Raw genomic sequence first — 8,861 nt, 5'->3', positions numbered from 1 at the left:
CCGTGTGCCGCCGGCGGCGCCGGCCCGGCCGCGGCCTACAGCCCCCACAGCGCCCCGCGCCGCCGCCCGGATGCCGCGCATGCGCGCCGCGCCGCCCTCCGGAGCGGCGTGTGGGGCCGCCGGGTCGGGGTCGGGCGCCCGCCCTGCGGGGACAGCGCGGCGGGCGGGCGGCGGCGAGGACGCCGCTGACGAGAGCGGGTGAGTGCCGGCGGGGCTGCCCCGGGGGCGGCGGGGGGTCCTGCCCTCGGCGGGCCGCCCCTCGCCCGGCGGCGCTCTCAGCCCCGCTCCTCCCGCCGCGGCCGTCGGGCTCCCCAGAAACGGTCGCGCCGCTTGCGAGGCGCCCCCCACGCGCACCTCACCCCGCCGCGCCCCTGCGGTGCCCCTCGGGCAAGGCGGGGGGGGGGGGGGGGATTAAAACCGCTGGGGCGGCCCTGCTGCTGGCGCCGTGTGTGGGGCGGGGGGTGCGCGGCCGCCTCCCCGCTCCCCGGCCCCTTCCCGGGCGGGGGGCTGCGAGGGCTGGGGGGGCTGCGAGGGCTGGGGGGGCTGCGAGGGCTGGGGGGGCTGCGAGGGCTGGGCCCCCCCCCCGGCCGCTGGGCAGGGCCCCGCTCACCTGCTGCGCTGACGCAAGGTCTGGGCTCCGGCGGGTGACTCAGGCTGGGCACAGCTTCGTCGTCAGGCTCCGCTGGGTTGGCGGGGGCTCGTCCTCCCCGTGGGTGTGCTCTGCCTGCTCCCCGCTTCCCCAGGCTTTGCTCTCCCCCTCCCCGCCGTCCCCGCTCCCCGGGATATGCCTCTCCCATAACCTGCCTTTTCTCCTCTCTGCGGCTGCGGCTCTCAGGTGGTCTCGTCCGTCCAGCTCTGCCATCCTCGATTGCTCTCCACGCCTCTGTCTTTTCGGAGGTGCCCCGGAGGAGAGACAGTCTGTCTCCTGTCTGGCTGGGAGGAAGGACCAGTCACGAAACAGAGATGGAAATATGGCAGTATCCTCTAGGCGGTGGGCATAAATAGACACGCTGCAGGCCCTGTGATTGTCAGCTGTAATAAGTGTTAGAAGGAAGTCGAGAGGCAAATGAAATTCCTCATACCTGGTGATGTAAATTCAAGGGAGTGAAGAACCGCCGTCACACGGATTTAAATCTCTTTGCAGGCAGTGGCTGTGGGCTCCGGGACAGCTGCTCTCTCTTCACAGAGCTGGTAAGGGTGGGACAGGAAAATTTTCTTCCCTGTGTCTGCTTTTCTTCCTTCCTCGTTTTTTGAGGGATGTCTGGATTTAGGCAGGTACTTTCCCTCTAAACAAGTAGATTTCAGTGTTGGTGTGTGGGTTTTTTTATGTGATGTCATAGCTTCCTACTTCACGATGTTACTCTGCATGGCTTGCTGTGATGTTTGGTGGGTGGAGTGGTGGGAATAAGGTCGTAAAAGTGCCTGAGGAAATGGAGGATCCTTTAGTGCTAATAGATGGGAGAGAGAAGCCGTCTTGCTGGATTTAAGAACAGTAGGTGTTCAGGAGTGAGAGGCTGGATCTTAAAATCACTCAAGAAGGAACTACCAGCCTAGCAGGAGTGGGGCACTGCTGTGCTGTTGCCGAGATGTTCATCGGAATACAGTTGCTTGCTGGATAATCTGAATTCTAGAGTAGTTTTTCAGCTGCTACAGAGTCTGGAGTGGTGTCCTGGAAAGAAACAGTCACTGGAACGAAGATCTATTTCATTACGTGTTTCCGTATCCGCATGCTGTGTGTGTGACTTTCCCTATGCAGAAACAAAGGTTGGATTCCTACCCTGGAGAATTCATGAAGTAAAAGGGAAGGAAGGGTGTGAGAAGAGGCGTGACGTGTAATTAAAGAGGTCAGGGTGGGGACTGGTTGTGGCATGCTAATATAAAGTTATGTTAATTCTGTATTTAACAGATTAAAATGACGGGTGCCACCTTTCTTAATTCCTATTTAGGATAATGTTTTGATAATGTGTCTCGGTAATCTCAGGGAGATGTCATTCATAGTGACGCTTCCTCAGAAGAAGGACGAAGGGAATCCATGAGGTGCAGCAGAGAGGAGGGGTGTATTTCTGGACGAAGTGCCCTGGTCAGGGGATGATAGAGTTAACGTCAGCTGATGAGGTGAGGGAAGTACTGCACACCTGCTCAGGACTGAAATGATTCTCCAATTTTGGAGTCTCTGCTAATGTCATTTAGGTTTTTCTTCTTTGCTGTGCTTTTAACCTGTTGCTTGCTTTCCTGCAAGATGGTATCTTTTGCAAATATCAGTGTTCTAAAGGACCTTGATGATCTTAAAAAAACGGGCAATAATCAAAATATTTAGCTTTTAAAAATCAACATATCTTACCTGAGGTGGCGTGGTAACAGTAGAGATTATTGGTTAAGGGATCTGTATGAAGTGAGCTGCCAGTCTCAGTCCCATTCTTAGTGAATTAGCTTGTGTGTGGCAAAATTGCTTACTGTGTTTGGTATTCGGGATGCTCTAACAAAGGAATCGGTGAGTTCGCCCTTCCCAAGTGATACCGCATATGAGGTTGTAACTGTTTTGGAAATGATTGGCATGATGTCTGTCTTCCTGGCTGTTAATCGCAAACTTCTCACCCAAACATGAGAAGGAAAGAAACCTTTAAAAAAAATAAATCCTAAGGAGTATTGCAACTTTATCTTCAGTGATAAAGGTAAGGCACCTTATATTTTGGTGTATGTGGTCCTACAGCTCTTCTAGCTAAATCAGTGGTGATCCTAGTTGGTGATCTGTGTCACACTGGTTATCCTAGATCCCTATCCTAGCTCAAATGGATGGGATATAGAGATTTTGTAATCGTCAAGTAGGATGAGGCAGACAAATAGCTTCATGGTATGTTGTGAGTGCAGTGTCCCAAATGCCCCTCAAGGGATGGAGAGGTGTTGGCACTCCAGATTTGTATCCTCAGCAACACAGACTTGTTTAATCTTCTTTCTATGCCACCTTTCATCACACAGTCAAGATTTTAGATACATAAAGCTTACACAGGGTAAGTATCTGTGAGCGTTGGGGAAAATCTCACTTGTCAGCTGTGTTACTGTTGACACCAGGTAGGGAAGAGGAGGATGTTGTCCTGCCACATTTGTTTTGTCTCCAAGGAAGTCTCAGCTTTTTTTAAACTGGAGTGCAACAAGTTATATTGGTAACAGAGGAATTCTGTTTCTGGCTTAAGAAAAAAAAAATAGGAGACATGAAAACACACTTGTTTTATGAGATAGGAGAAAAGAAAATAGCATATTGGTATGAGTATGACTATGAGAACTGTTGTCACTGCCCAGTCAGTGCAGTATTTCTTGGCTGGGAAGTACCTGATGATTCAGAGATGAGAGAAGAGTCCATAACCCAACAGCCCTTTTGTTCTGGAGAAGAAATCTTCCTAATCCCCAGAAACAGGAGATATCAGGGGGATTGTCTTGTTTTGTTACAAATGTTAATGATCACTGTATATATTGCTTTTTGTCTCTGAGTTACCTGTGCCTATAAATTTCTGCAGGAGCAAGATCTAAGTAGTCTGATACAACATGCTAGATAAGAGCTTTGCAAACAGTCCTGAGAGGTGTTTTGGGTGTTACTAGCCTCTTCAGAAAGTTGAGTTCTGGAAAGACAGAGCCCTGAAGGAGAAAAATCTTGAGTGCTGTGGGATATATATTCCTTAAAAAGCCATTTTCTGGAGACAAACGAAGTGAGACCTACTTGGAGTCCTGCTAGGTGAATCTGACGGTTTTTTACTAATACTAGAGCAAATAGTAATACAACAGAGCTACAGGAGCATGACCTGAATCTAGCCTTTCTTGCACCTCACCAACAGAATGGCAAACCCTGACAGCTAAAGCTTTGCAGATCCATCAGAGGCCATATCAAGGAAGAGCCATTCTTCAGGCTGTTGTTCCTTCATCCCTGGGAACAGTAGGATGAGACCAGTTTGAGAATCAAACTTTCACCTGGAGGGTGCCTGCAGGGCTGGCTCTGGAGGTGATGGAGAGAGCCTCGGATGGCACCGCTTGTCACTGCTCAGGGTAGGAGCATCATATAAAAGATGTCATAATATCTCTCTTTAAATAACTGTCAGTAGCGTCTTTCAGCCTTTCTTTGGTTGGTACAACCCTGCATCTCTAACAGAAATATTTACTTTTAAACTTCTGTATAGCAAATGAAACTGTACAGTTGCCATTACTTTCCACAGACATCTTATAAATAGTTTGCAGACTTGCAGAAGTTCATGGACCACAAGGTAAAAATCACTTCTGGAGAGTTTTGGGGAAAACGAGGTTCTGCAGAGTTCTGCAGAAGTGCCCTCGTTCTGCACCATGCTTATTTGGGTGAAAGTGTCCGTTTGTTGTGCAGAAATTGACTCTCAGGGAAGAGATGTTTGGGGCCCCCTTAGACACTAATCGGAAACCTTTGGATTGTATTTGTGTAGCAGTGTTTAATGTGGAGTCGCCTTTACCTTAAGCCTTGAAGACTGGGGCGATTGCACACCTGACTTTTGGCACACATGGCTTTTCTTCCCTGTGTGTTGGAAGCAAGGAGAATTTTGCTGTGCAGTGCGAGTGAACACCTTGCTAGTTTGTATCTGGCCTTTTTTTCTGTTGTCATTCAATGCAGATTAAAAAAAACAACTGTTGTTCCAGTGCTCGATCTATTGTAATCCTCCTGTGTGAGAGGGGAGGAGCGCTCTATATTCCCATCACATACCTTCTCACAACTCAACTAATGGGAGCACCGGGAAAGGGGAAACTCCTCCTCCTCTGATCCCAAGGGTCTTGGCAATCAAGAGGTTCTCCACAGCAGTGCAATTCATGCTTAGCAGGCACCAAGTGTCTGCAGTGTAAGGATAGACACCCTCTGCTTTCCAGGGCTACAAGTGTGGTAGCTTGTGTTAGCAACACAGGGAATCAGCAGAGCCATAGGTAAGTTTGGTTCTGGTTTGGGTTTTGGTTTTTTTTCATGCACCACATGGGGGAAGCGTTTGTTATCTCCAGATCTTAGAAGTAAGAGCTTCAGCCTTTTCCTGCATAAAGGATCAGCTGTCTGCTTTGGAGCCAGATAAATAAAAGGCAGTTCTGCTCTGAAAAGAAAATACATGTTGATATGTAGGATATCTGCATTCTACGTAAGTAGGTGTCGTGTAGGGGTTTTTTTTAGGGGCAAGCTTGACACATTGAACTGCAATCAGGAGGTTCAGCTGTGGTCGGTCTGTCCGATGCGTAAGCGGTAGGAACTAGGATTCTGCTTTTTCACATCCTTATTTTCAAAATGGATATGAAATTGATATGAAACTGGAAGTTACTGTTCCTTTTGTATAAACTGGAAGTGGCTCAGCACCTTCAGCTCCAGCGGAGCGCTCTCTGTCATTACGGCAGGCAGGCTTGCTGGACACCCATCAGGGCAGGGAGCAGATCTGTTGCATGGAAGTACCTTTTAGTTACATTTCTGCATGGAATTACATTTCCAATGTGGCCAGCAGTCTACAAGGTGCTTTATGGCAGGAGGCACAGAGTTCCAGTTTACTTTTTGTTGTCCCTGTTATGTGCCCTGGGGCAGCGGGGAGGAGGCGCTCTGCCCTGCCACACTCCTGCGGTCAGTATGTGATCCCAGTTGGTGACTGGGCAGCACTGAAGCCCTGAGCAATGCCTCCGCCGTCGGCGACGTAACGCTGTCAGCAGCTTGCCATCCTTCCTGCCTGCCCACCTGGCTCTGCAAGGCTGTCACAGCCTTCACCTTTGCTGCTTTCCAAGTCTCCCGTCACCCTTTTTAGGCCTGCCATAGGCTTTTATCTCTGATTCGCTTTCTCTGCTATGAGAAAGTGGGCTGAGGGCAGTTAAAGTCCCCCAACTTTTCATTCCAAGTCACGTGGTAGAAAGCAAGCATGAAGGGTACCTCGGCACCTCCCTCCTGCGTTTGTAGTGTGTTGCTCAACACCCAAAGCAATGTGAGGCTGGTCGTGGTTTATAAGCCTTAAACGGAGAGTTCCAGGGGTGACCCAGGTTCACCAACACCATGTTGACTCCTTAACCAGGCGCTGGTGCGTGTCAGTGTCGGCGTGGGATTCTGCATCACTTAAAAATCCAGGGTGTCAGGGTGCGGGGGCAGAAATTATCTGTATCTTGTCTGCCCCTTGGTCAGGTGTGTGGCTGTCCTTCGTTCACTTTTCTACTTGTTTGTGAAGCTGGAGTTTCTTCTGACTGTATACGTGCAAAGCAAATATTGACTCGTGGGACTAATGGCATTTGCAGCTCCGGGACAAGCCTTTGCCTGACCTCGGGGAGAAGCCCAGGGGGGAAGGGAAGGCAAAGGGCTCCTGCTGAGAGCTCCCCTTGTGCGTTTCATTGGGCAAGTCAGGATTTTAATTAGGAAAACAAAGCTTTGGAGGTGTGAGGGGACAGAAATGAGCTGCCTGATTCAGTGCAGGGTTTGATTTCTGACAGAGGAAGAGTCAGTCTAAATGTTAAATTGGATGCGATCTACATGGGACTTTAAAGGCTGAGTTGGAAGAGGCTTCTAGAACTAAACCTAAGTGCGTGGCCTCCAGATGAGTACTGTGGCTTTGTAATCGCTTTTCTCTTCCAAAACATACTTTCTTTCTTTTTTTTTTTTTTTTTAAATAAAGGAAGAGAATAGAGAGCAGCGGAAACCAGCTGACAGTCCAGAGGTGGCAGTGGCATTTATTGCATGCAATGTTGCTTCGTGTTCAAATTAAGCATAATGGAAAGCAGAGTTTTTCCCCATGCTAGCTTATTGTCGGAGGAAGCGTTGTATATGCTGTTCCTATGACAGTGGATGAAAATCATTCTAGAAAGAATTGTTATGCTTGTTCTGGTCCTTCTGATGATGTTCACTGACGGCTCCTGCATAGTTACTAGTTGCAATGTTTTCAGCGTACAAAAACGTTGTTTTGTAAAATGTTCATCTTCTGCACAGTCTGTCTGCTAGAGGTATGTTGCTTTTTTGGTGGCATTTTAGTGGATTCTTTTGTTGTTGTTGCTAAAATCAGCAGGGGAATAACACCCCTGGGAAGGAGTTTCTGTCCCAAAATAAAGATCCTACTGCAAGGCTCCGGACAGCGTTGTTTCATGCCTAGTGCATCCAGGTGCTACCACAGCAGGCTTAAGTGGAGATCACGTGGCAAAAGAGGCCAAGCAAGTAAAACATAGGCAGCAGGAGATTGTTATCTGGTGTTTGCAAGAAGCCAGGTAATTGAAATCTCTCATATCACAGCTGTGTGGAAGAGCAAGTGTGTCCAGAGGAGGCTTGATATTGTGAAGTGGAAGTAAATTTGCAGGTCTCTTTTGCAAACATCAATTTCTAAAGGACACCTACACTGGAAAAGAAACTAATTGGATATAATCCTGCGCGGTGTGTATTTGTAACTGATAACGGTGTTGCAGCTGGAGTGCTTCAAATAGCTGTACCTGATGCTGACTGTGTGCTTCCCTTGCAGCCTTCGTTTTCGGGTATGCACACTGTCGTTATAGCTCTCTTCTAACAGGCTGGAATCAATGGTGGGGTGACTTGTTTTAGAGTCTGAACTCAAAGAGTAAAGCTGCAAATAACAGGTACCATTTGCATTTTAACAAAAATGCATTTCTTTCAACGTGTGAAGACTACCTTTTGTGTGACCAAAATTGCTTCATATAGGAAATTTAAATTGCCTTTAAACATGGGAGATGCTTCTTAATGCATGGGTGAAAACTGGTTTTAATTTTAGAGTTCTGAGGGTGTGGGAGTTGCCATTAATGTTTGTTGGATCTGATGTGTTTTTTCCTTTGTATCCCTTACTGTTGCTCGTTTACAGAAGTGTATATTGTGCAAATAACACAGCTAAGTTAGCTGTAACAATTTCATGCATGCAATTTCACAGGCTTGACGGGAGCCTGTTTTGTTACTTGCTGTCTCCCGGCTAGGAGAGTTTGAGAGTTGTTTTAGGTTTATATCCCTCAGTCAAAAGAAAAAACTTACTGTATCAATCCCATATGCCAGGTATCCTCCTCTTCCTCCTGGCTTGCACTGGGTGGTGCCTGGCTACGCCAGGGAACCTTCCTCCCAGTTGCTGTGGTGCTTTACTGGAGGCAGAGTGGGAGGGGGGAGAAAGCAGAGTGATGAAGAGCTACAGGACTGGCGCAGTGGCCTTGGCAGCTTCTCTTGGAAACACCTGGCTCCGTGGGCAGTCCGCAGCGCACCGCCTCCTCGTGCCGCAGCAGGAGCCTTCTCTTGGCGCGATTCACGCTCCCCGCCCTGCCCTTCTGCACACCCTGGTGCCAGCAGCAAGGTGAGCCTCTCGTGCTCTCCCTGGGCCTGGTCCCAGATGGGTGCTTGCAGGAAGGTTTCTATAGGAACCAGGGGCAGGAAAAACCTGCCCACCAAGTTCAAGTGCTCTAATGTCAGGGACGGAGGGCAGGCAGCAGGCAGGGGAGTGATCTCCAGCAAGGCAGAGGCCAGCGTGCGATGACGTGGACAAGTGAAGGTGTTCCCCTCTGCTACACCTGTCCCGGGACGAGGAGGGACTTTAGGCCTCAGCACTCACCTGCCCTCCTTCCCGAGCGCTGTGGTTAATTCCCTTGTTATGGGGTGTTTTCTCATCTATGTGCCTAACGCGCTGGCCCAGCTCCTCCGCAGCAGGTTGGTTCAGCAGGGATTGTGCACGCGATGAAGGTTAATAATGACCGAGGGCGATCCCCACTCACAAGCTTGAGGCACTGAGCACGGATGTAGAGCACAGGTAATGAGAAGCGTGGCAGAAGTACCACGTGGCTGAAACAGTGACGGCGTTCCTAGTAAAAGCCATTGGAAACAGGGTTGACTGGGCTGAGAGAAGGCAGGTGGGAAGGACATATTGCAGGCT

The 8,861-nt window shown here is 49.3% G+C and overlaps 1 protein-coding gene across 8 annotated transcripts in view; it reads left to right on the top strand.

Annotated features, from left to right (window-relative positions):
• The first annotated feature begins 63 nt into the window (after positions 1-63).
• SGSM3 (small G protein signaling modulator 3) overlaps positions 64-8,861 on the top strand; it is a 30,730-nt gene continuing 21,932 nt past the window's right edge. For 2 of the 8 annotated variants that reach the window (XM_087765691.1, XM_087765698.1), the window contains exons 1-2: positions 72-198; positions 836-1,191. The gene's annotated coding sequence lies outside the window, so the exon portion shown is untranslated. Of the gene's footprint in view, positions 199-835; positions 1,192-1,410; positions 1,845-1,946; positions 2,116-3,512; positions 3,728-3,827; positions 4,036-8,057; positions 8,289-8,861 lie in introns of those variants that run through there. The other 6 variants (XM_087765692.1, XM_087765696.1, XM_087765694.1 and 3 more) reach the window with 6 other exon arrangements.

Source organism: Nipponia nippon, unplaced genomic scaffold, assembly GCF_047370975.1.
Source record: "Nipponia nippon isolate SJK-2023a ecotype South Korea unplaced genomic scaffold, ASM4737097v1 scaffold_3, whole genome shotgun sequence".
NCBI lineage: Eukaryota > Metazoa > Chordata > Aves > Pelecaniformes > Threskiornithidae > Nipponia > Nipponia nippon.
Note: the sequence above shows the minus strand (reverse complement) of the source record. Positions and strands in the feature narration are given on the sequence as shown.